The sequence below is a fragment of the Felis catus genome, chromosome C1 (genome assembly GCF_018350175.1).
Source record: "Felis catus isolate Fca126 chromosome C1, F.catus_Fca126_mat1.0, whole genome shotgun sequence".
Taxonomy (NCBI): Eukaryota; Metazoa; Chordata; class Mammalia; order Carnivora; family Felidae; genus Felis; species Felis catus.
The window spans coordinates 203,428,874-203,439,155 of record NC_058375.1 but is presented as its reverse complement, the minus strand read 5'-3'; positions in this window follow the sequence as shown (position 1 = coordinate 203,439,155).

The window sequence follows — 10,282 nt, the reverse complement described above, 5'->3', positions numbered from 1 at the left end:
TTTTTTTTTAAGTTTATTCATTTGGGGTGCCTGGCTGGCTCAGTTGGAAAAACATGAAATTCTTGATTTGGGGGATGATGAGTTTGAGCCCCATGTTAGAGGATTAAATAACCTCTAGAGGATTACTTAAATAAACTTTTTAAAAATAAAAAATAAAAACTGGTGCAGCTGCTCTGGAAAAGTGTGGAGGTTCCTCAAAAAATTAAAAATAGTTCTCCCCTATAACCCAGCAATAGCACTGCTAGGAATCTACCCGAGGGATACAGGAGTGCTGATGCATAGGGGCACTTGTACCCCAATGTTTATAGCAGCACTTTCAACAATAGCCAAATTATGGAAAGAGCCTAAATGTCCATCAACTGACGAATGGATACAGAAATTGTGGTTTATATACACAATGCAATACTACTTGGCAATGAGAGAGAATGAAATCATGCCATTTGCAGCAACGTGGATGGAACTGGAAGGTATCATGCTGAGTGAAATCAGTCAGAGAAAGACAGATATCATATGTTTTCACTCATATGTGGATCTTGAGAAACTTAACAGAAGACCATGAGGGAAGGGAAGGGGAAAAAAATAGTTACAAACAGAAAGGAAGGGAGGCAAACCATAAGAGACTCTTAGAACAAAGAAGAAACTGAGGGTTGATGGGGGGTGGGGGACAGGGGAAAATGGGTGATGGGCACTGAGGAGGGCACCTGTTGGGATGAGCACTGGGTGTTGTATGGAAACGATGAACCATGGGAATCTACCCCCAAAACCAAGGGCACACTTTATACACTGTATGTTAGCCGATTTGACAATTATATTAATAAATAAATCAATAATAAAATGAGTTTTAAAAAATAAATAAATAATAAAATTAAAATAAAATAAAGTTGATTTTTCTTTAGTAATCTCTACACCCAACGTGAGGTTCAAACTCATGACCCCCCCCAAACCAAGAGCCACACGCTCTTCTGACTGAGTCAGCCAGGCGGCCCTCCATTCCCTAACCTTCATGATACACAATAATGACTTCATTACCTTAAATGTTGGTTGTGCTATCCTGGTTATAAACCACTTTAATATTCATGATCTCATTAGTCCACAACAACCTTCTGAGGTAGAGTGTCTTAATCCCGTTTGACATGAGAGAGAAAGAAAGGGCTCAGAAAGTTGAAGTGATTTGCCCATGGTCCAGGGCTCTGGAGACAGCGTGGCCAAGAATTGAACCCAGGGGTGGGGAGCCTGGCTGGTTCAGTCGGTAGTGCATACGACTCTTAATCTTGGGGTTGTTTGAGCCCCATGTTGGGTGTAGAAATTACTTTTTAAAAAATCTTAAAAAAAAATTAATTCAACGCAAGGGCTTCTGGTTTCATGTGCGATATTCATCCCCGTACATTACAGTGGCCCCAGCCCCACCCCCACGTCCTGACGTCCTCCTGCAACTGTTGAACTTTCCGCGTCACGAGCACAAACTGTGCCGTCCTTGAGAACGGAAATTCCAGATGAATTTTTAAAGGAGATTGCACCTTTGCTACCAGAGGCTGCAGAGGGGAGTGGTTAAGCATGAGATGGCTAGAGCCAAGCAGCCTGAGTTCACAGCCCAGCTCTGCCACCTGACAATCACATGACCTTGAGCAGGTTATTTACCCTCGCCGGACCTCAGATTCCCCGTCTGTAAAATGGCAATAATAATGGGGTTGTTGAAAGAATGAAATGACTTCATCCATGTAAAGCACTTAAAACAGTGCCAGGCACATAGTAAATGCTCAGTAAATGTTAGCTAGCTTCAATCCCATTACAAATCTAAGAGACACGGTATGGAAAAGACCTCGGGTAACTTAAACTACGAAAAGTGACAAAATGTACACACACGAAGTAAGTGGGAATGGTCTTACACTTAAAAGGACCGTAAGTCAGTCTTCCAGCCGAACTGGGTACTAGTCATGCGAATTCAAAGACAGAGAGCTCCAGAACAGCTTTTATCCCCACCAGGATAGATTCTGACACTCCTTGGCCAGTGGACCAAACTTTGCTCTGGTAATCGTCCCTCAGCAGACTGGAGAGCTTCTAGAAGATGGGAGGGTGTGGGTTCATATGTGCTGCCGACGGAGCCAGTTACCGTTTCAGCTGGCCTAGAATTCCCTCTGGCCAAGCAAGAGTCCCTCACCCCTGTTCCCCAGAGCTGAACACCCAGTGCCATTTGTGGTTGACTGGCCAGCCTCGTGATGAGTAAGACCTTATGTTTACAAGAGAGATACCATGGCCCGAGAAAGAGCCCCAATTCTGGAGTTGGGCTAAAACAAAAATAAAACAAAATACCAGTTCAATGCTTGGCACAGAACAGGTGCTCGACAAATGTCATTCTTATTTACTATTGTTATTTGCAGTGGTTCTGCCATAACCCGTGTCCCTCAGCAAACCTGGACTCAGATCTGAAACAAATCCAATCTCAGGAGGGCACTGCCTCTCCCGGAAGGTTTTTTCACCCCTGCAGAGCCCACGTTTCAGCTTTGGATATACGGATTCTTTGTGGCTAGACTGACATTTTGACACAGAAGCTTAGGTCCTTTTGCTCTCCTCCCCCAACCCGCCTGAGCAGACAGCTTGCTTTGAATTTTGGTTTTTGAGAATGGGTACGACAGAAGCCTGCAAGCCTTTCCGTCTTCTGCACTCAGAGTCGAAGTCTCAGGAAACCGAGGGAGGTTTGCAGAGGGGGAAAAAGAAGGGGTTAGCGAGACATGCGGCGTCTTGGCCAGAAAGGGGTGGAGGGTCCAGAGGTTGTCACAGACCCTTCGCCTCCCCCAGTCAGCAAAGCAGGAGGAGGTTCTCCCAAGATGTGGGGAATGGGGAGGGTGAGGTCAGTGAGCCCCGCCAACCTCATGGGATGGGGGCTTGAAATAAAAGTTTGAAAATGTTTTTGTGGGGACGTCTTCTTGGTGGCTCAGTCGGTTAAGCATCTGACGTCGGCTCAGGTCATGATCTCACAGTTCTTGAGTTCGAGCCCCGAGTCAGGCTCTGTGCTGACAGCTCAGAGCCTGGAGCCTGCTTCAGATTCTGTCTCTCCCTCTCTCTCTCTGCTCCTCCCCTGTTCATGCTCATGCTCTGTCTCTCTCTCTCTCTCTCAAAAATAAACATTTATGGGGCGCCTGGGTGGCTCAGTCGGTTAAGCGGCCGACTTCGGCTCAGGTCATGATCTCGCGGTCCGTGAGTTCGAGCCCCGCATCAGGCTCTGTGCTGACAGCTCAGAGCCTGGAGCCGGTTTCAGATTCTGTGTCTCCCTCTCTCTGACCCTCCCCCATTCATGCTCTGTCTCTCTGTGTCTCAAAAATAAATAAACGTTAAAAAAAAAAAATAAAATAATAAAATAAACATTTACAATTTTTTAATTGAAAAAAAAAAAAAGAAGAAAATGTTTTTGTAAAGCAGGGTTTCAGGCACACCCAAGTGTGTAAACCAAAACCCACACACTCACTCTATACATCAGGTGTTGGATGTACCTCTGTGAAAAAATCAGCCATGCTCCCTGCCTTTGGGCTGTTTATAGTCAACAGACAAGCAACACATAAGTGTATTACAAAACATGGCAAGTGCCCGTTACAGAGACCACTGAGGTGGCACAGCAAAGGATACGCTCTGGAGAGAGGGGACGATCGAGCAAAGGCCATGAAGGGTATGGGGGGGAAGCAGGGCAAACGAGGGCATTCCACGCAGAAGGAAGAGCTTGGGGAAGGCCGGGTGGCAGGAAAGAAAAGGCATGGATATTTGGGTGTGGAGGGTCTGGATGGTGTTCTTCTGGTAGGACGTGGTATCCCTGGAGCCTGGAGCCACCAGGAGACGGATTTAAAATGACTGAGGGTGGGGGCACCTGGCTGGCTGAGTCGGTAAAGCATACAATTCTCGATCTCAGGGTTGTGGGTTCGAGCCTCACGGTGGGTGCAGAGATTACTTTAAAAAAATAAGATCTTTTTCAAAAATAATAATACAGTGACTGAGGGTGAGCCAGGGTGGACAGTCTAGAAGTCTAGAAGACAGTCGAGTCTAGAAGTCTAGAAGGTCTAGGAGGCAAGAAATACCATTTAGGAAAAAGAGGGGTCCTGACTGGGATCTGGCATCCCCTCGGTGAGAATCTTAACCTTCCTTGCCCTGAGCCTCTTGTTTCCTCACCTGTAAAACAGAGATCATGCTTTTCCCTCAGGGCTGTACTGAGGGCAACGGCGTCACTGAGATGATCAGTGCAAAGACCAGCGCAAAGCAGGTGCTCCAAAATGGAGGTTATACTTCCCCGCTGTAGTCTTACCCACCCTTCGTGCACCGGCTCCGAGGCGCCGTGTCCCACTCACTCGCCAGACTGGAAGCTCCTTGAGAGCAGGAGCACGTCTGATCCGTCTTTATTCTCCACCCTCCCATCTTCTCTCCAGAGAGCCTGGCCCATTTTAAGAGCTCAATAAATGTCGTGGAATTGAAGACAAGTGCGCGAGTAATTATAGTAACTAATAAACTGAGGAATGTTTTTGCGGAGGACAGAGAAGTCCCCGCGTCCAAGGTGATCAAATGACAGAGGACGGGCCAAGAAAAAAACATGCCATGGCCTGCTCGCATCCCCAGCAGTGTCCGAGCTCCCCTCCGAAGCACCCTGGGGAAACAGCCACTCGTGAACAAGCGGGGCGGTCAAGATGTAGGTTTCTTCTGATTACAAAGGGCATTTCTAGGCAACAAAGCGGGCTGTGATAACTCGCAGGCAGTTTGTTGAAACCGGCATTTATTTACTGCTTTCTGGCTCACACAGCACTTCCACGTGCATTACTGCACTCCACGATTTGGTGAACTGGCAAGTTATGGATGAGTCTCATCCTCGCTGTAGATCGAGGTGCCACGGATCGGTAAGGACAAGTGACCTGCCCGTGGTGGAACAGTCAGCCACAAAACTAAGGCATAAGCCTGGACCTTCTGGATCAAATCCACTGTGCCTTTCCCTGGATGACCATCACCCCACATGCACTCGTGAGCACACAGATGCAAAATACTGCACACACCTGCAGACGGGCAACGCGCAGCCCAGCACTGTGGCTGAACTTCCAACCACACCTAAGCGATCCGGGGAGGGTCTTCTCAGAAGCCACCATGGCATCCTGGCAAAGGGGGAGGGATGTGACTCTTCATTCCACGTGAAGTGACCCATCAGCAAGGGTGGACCCTGTCTCATTGAGAAAGAAAGAGTCTTCGAGGTGACCTACTCCCCACCTTCCAAAGTCTCAGCAGTCGTCTATACCACTCAGTTTAGGGGGCACCTGGCTGGCTCAGTCAGTGGAATGTGAGACTCTTGATCTCAGGGTCGTGAGTTCAAGCCCCATGTTGGGAATGGAGTTTACTTAAAAAGTAAATAAAATAAAATTTTAAAAATAATAAAAAAATGAAAATAAATGAAAACTTTTAAGTTTTGGCCACTGGTCGCCTAGGGCCTCATCTAAGTTTTTAAATATTACTTTTGAGGGCGCTTGGGTGGCTCAGTGGGTTGAGCATCCAATTTTGGCTCAAGTCATGATCTCGCAGTTTGTGGGTTCGAGCCCCATGTCGGGCTCTGTGCTGACAGCTCAGAGCCTGAAGTCTGCTTCAGACTCTGTGTCTCCCTCTCTCTCTGCCCCTTCCCTGCTCATGCTGTCTCTCTCTCTCTCTCTAAAAAATAAACATTTTTTAAAAATCAATAAATAAAATAAATATTACTTTTGAATCATACCTTTAGGGGGGTTAAAATATTTTTAAAATAAAAAAAAGAGCCTCAATACCATCCCTGACCCCCTCTGCCTTGTTCTCATCTTCATCCCCGTCACAACTTGTCCCTCTGGAATTCACTTACACAAACAGAAGTAAATATGAATATATACATTTCATCTCATCCTACCTTATTTCTACAGAAAATGTGGCATAGTGCTGTTAGTGACGTTTTTAGGGAGGGACTCCTTTCTCTCCACTGCTTCAGGCCTGCACTGCCAGCAAGCCCAAGGCCAGACAGATGATCAATGAGCACTTGTTAGAGGGGAAAGGCCAGACTGGATGGACAGGTCGATGCCTGGGGCCAGTCCAGGGCGTGAGAGGCCAGTGCTTGCTGACGGCCATCTGTGCACAAGCATCAGTAGCAAAGCAGGTCCCATCCGCTCAGAGGGCAGCAGAGTGTCAGAAGCAGGTGCATCCTGGCACCTGGTGAGGCGTGGCACTAAAGGCCAGATGCTTCCGAGAGTGGTAACGGTAATGGCCTCACCATCGTCCACTTCTTCGGTGGCTCATACCAGCACCTGTCTTCTGGGTCACCAAAGAAAGAGCAACCACAGGACAAAGGGTGCAGAGGACTCCACTGACTTGTTAAAGAAGACAAAGAAGCCCGTAGAGATTTTAGGCACAAAGAAATGGAAGAAGTTCCTCGTGAACTGCACCAGCCTCACACCGCTTTGCAAATTACGCTACAATGACTAAACATTAGTCTGCCCCATAGGGACCGTCTGACGGGACTTCTGGAGAAGTCCTTATAAATGGGCCCGACCTTTCTGAACCGTAGCTCTGGGCCAGCGGCTGGGGAAGGTCTCTCTTGGGGCCAATACCGGCTTGTTCGCAGATGGTGCAAAAGTGCTGATGAGGAAGGGGGTGTGCACACCACCAAGAAAGTGGACTAATCTTTTTGGGAAGTTTTAATTTGCTTCAATTAAAAATTCAGGCCAGCTCTGAGCCAACAGAAGTAGGTGAACTTATTTTCTGAACCTCTGCACAGTCCTTTCGCAGGCCTGACACCGAGGGACCTCCACCCTAGCCAGCATTTCCCGACTGGTCAGTTCCAAGATTCACACCGCTTCCTCTCCACTCTCCAGCTAGACCAGACCAGGATCCGGCTGGGGAAGCAGGAGACAGAAGCCATCTGGCTCTGAGGTGCAGAAGAAACCCCCTCTCTGGGGCCTCGGCTCAGCTCTGCCAGGTCTGGGTCATTTCTATTATACTGATGGCTCTTTTCTTAGGCGAATGGGCTCGACATCTCATGATCAAAGGGTGTAGGAAACACCTGGGAAAATGAGCTGCTTTAAACGACGTACGGACCGTAGTAAGGGCTCACTAAGCCATAGCTGTTAGGTTATTACCTCCCTCATTATTTCGAGGTGTGCCTCTATAAATCCTCAAGGGAGCTTTACATATTGGCACCACCAGCCCCTCTCAGCAGTCCTGACCCAGAGAAGGTAGGTGATTTCCTGGAGGTAGTTTATGGGCTGCTGGAGAAGCCCTCCTGCCCTGACGTGTGCTCTAATGGGCTCTGCGGTAGGACCTGTGTCCTATTAACCAATCAAGTGAAGGAATAAATAAACTCATCCTTTCAGTGTACTTAGGAATAAATATGCTTCAGGACAGGAACAATGCTGACCCACATGAGGGTCAGAAAAGGCAGAATTAAGGAGGGGGTCTTAACCAGGATCAAAGGCTTCTCCCTCCCAGGGCCCCACAGTTCCTTCACCTCCTCAGAACTCAGGGGCTTCTCGGGGTGCCTGGGTGGCTCGGTTGAGCGTCCAACTCTTGATTTGAGCTCAGGGCATGGTCCCAGGGTCACAGGATAGAGCCCTGCATCAGACTCCAGGGCTGAGCACGGAGCCTGCTTGAGATTCTCGCCCTCAATCTCTCTCTTTCTCTCCCTGTGCCCTTCCCCCCCACTCATGCTCTTGCTGTCTTTAAAATAAATTAGACGGAAAAAAAATTTAAAAAAAAAAGAATCTAGGGGCTTCTCTCTTGTACTTTTGCTGTCTCGTGAGCAGGGTTTGAGGCTGAGTGACAGGCCTCCAGTGGCATTGATTATTTCCCATACGACTCCACCCTCTGGAGCCCCAGGGTTTGCAGAGGCTGGCTGGGTCAAGGGTAGAACTGGGGCACAGTCTTCTCTAGCCTAAAGCACATCCCAACCCCAGGCCCCACCTTGGACTCCCCCAAAGCAGCTTTACAGTGATGCCTGACCCAGTTTCCAGAGCACATCCCTCCCCCATGAACCCTAAATCGAAGGCCTTCTAGTGGAGAGGAGTAACCCCCAGACCACTAACAAAGAAACCATACGCCCCTGCTCTCTAGGTCCACACCTTCCACACCCTTCTATGTTGACTTTTCCAACTGTAACAGATGAAAATTCCAGTCTTCCAAAAAATTGGCAGTCTTCCAAATTCAGGTATGCAAAAATGTGGTTTTCTTGACAACTCAACCCTATCCTTGTAACGAGCCCCCGTTTCCAACCAACGGAGAAGTTAATCTGTTAACATTCAAGTCAAGTCAGCCTCATCAGTGATTTAAATTCAAGCAACCCAAATTTAACTTGGTCATATCCCCATCTGGGGGCTGGACCTATACCACCCTCCGGCTGTGCTGCTGCAAGGACCCGGCCAAGCTCTCTAGCACGCTTTCCGTGCACTTCCCCGCACTTCCGGGAACCCACAGGATCCTCTGGGCCCCCTCCCCTTTCCATTCGAGAGAAATCTGGGCAACTGTCTCCAGCCCTATCTTGCCACGTCCTTCCAAAAGGCCAGCTCTGTGTGTTCTCGTGGCACAGGGAACATCTGACTGGTCACTGTCTTCCCTAGTTCCAAACACGGAGCTAGGCACAGGGCCCCTCCACCCTGAGAGCCCCCAGCAGTACGGGGCATCGTTCCTTCACTGCTCCTAATGCCCTTCTGTAAACACTCTCCCCTCTCTCCCCTGCAGAGCTCTTCATCCCTTTATGGTCCCTCTCAAATCTCTTCTTACTGTTTAGCCCTTTGACTTAAAACCTAAGGATCGTCATCTCTGTTCTCTACAGTTCTGCTGGAAGGGGTGAAAATCACCCATGAATTAATACTTCACCTAACATCTCGCTACACCCTGGAGGAAAGAGAAACTTCAGATACACTCCATCTGGCTCACCTGTCCTGCACGAATCTAGGATTACGCAGGGCAGGGTGGGCAGTGGTCCCTCTCTGTGAACTGTGAGTGGGGCCGGGCACAGAGGCCCACCCATGGCAGGGAATGGGAGGCAGTGAGGCTCTGTGGTTTGCTGACTGCCCAGGCTTTGAAGTCCTATGAGTCTCGACTCATCGGGTCTCCGCCCTTTACTGATAGGACGTTGAAGAAGTCATTTAGCTCCTGTAAGCCTATTTCCTTCAACAAGACGCCACCCACTTCAGGACTCCTGTGAGGAGCTACCATCCCTAAGCACTTGGCTCAGGGCCTGGCATATAAACGCTCCATAGATGAGAGCCACCCCAAAACCACACAACAGACTCAGCCAGAGCCCAGCTTCTGGGTTTAAGGGAAGCTTGACTTAAGCCCTCAACACTCCTTCCCCAAGCTCTCCTCCCAGGGCCTGTGTGCACAAACACGTGGGTGCCACTCCTCCCGCTGCGCGCATTCCTGGGTGCAAAAGTCAGGTCCCAAGTCAGGCTGGTTCAAGTCAGGGTGCGGATTTACACAATTAAGACCCTTTCTATGGCTTGCTACTTGCTTCCAATTAGCTTAAGCCAAAAGAGAGACAAAGAGAAGAAAAAAGGAGAGGATTTCCTTTAGTTCACATAACCCAAAGTTCCAGGGGCACCTGCTTCCAGGCATGACTGGACCCGGGAACTCCAAAGACACCACCAGGACTTGGTCCTGCCCGCCCCGTCTCTCGGCCCTGTCCTGTCTCTGCGCAGTTCCACTCTCAGGAAAGCTCTCCCCTCACAGCGAGCAGCTCCAGGCTTCCTCTCAGCACCCCTCACGGGGGAAACGTACCTCTTTCCTGGGTGTTCCGGCAACCAGACCAAGTCACATGAGCGTCCCTGAACTGATCACTGCGGCTACAGAGACAGAGGTGAAGGAGCAGGGTCAACCCAGCCAGGCCACCAGGCTGAGCGAGGAAGTGCTCAGACAAGAGGTAGGGGCGGCAACCCACAGAATGCCAACCACTTCCTCCGCAGCCCAACTCCACACACCCTCTCCCCAGACACCGTCTCATATCGGGCACCTCCTGCCAATGACCCGAGAGCTTCATTAGTTTCCAACGGTAATCCGAGACAGCGAGAATCGAACTGGCCCGACTGTTCGTTAGGCAGTGATTTCCACATCAGGCCTCGTAACAGGCACTGCTGGCTGAGGACTGGGGCCCACGAGTCAGGGGTCCTACTTGCTCCCATCAGCCAGGGCAGAGTGGGGTTGGAGATGGGGTCTCACAGAAAAAGCAAGGCTGCTTGCGCTGTCCACGGAGGGAGAGCTGTGGGTGGGGTAGTTTCTGTTAGAAGAGAGAAAGGAGCGGCAGGCTGCATGAATG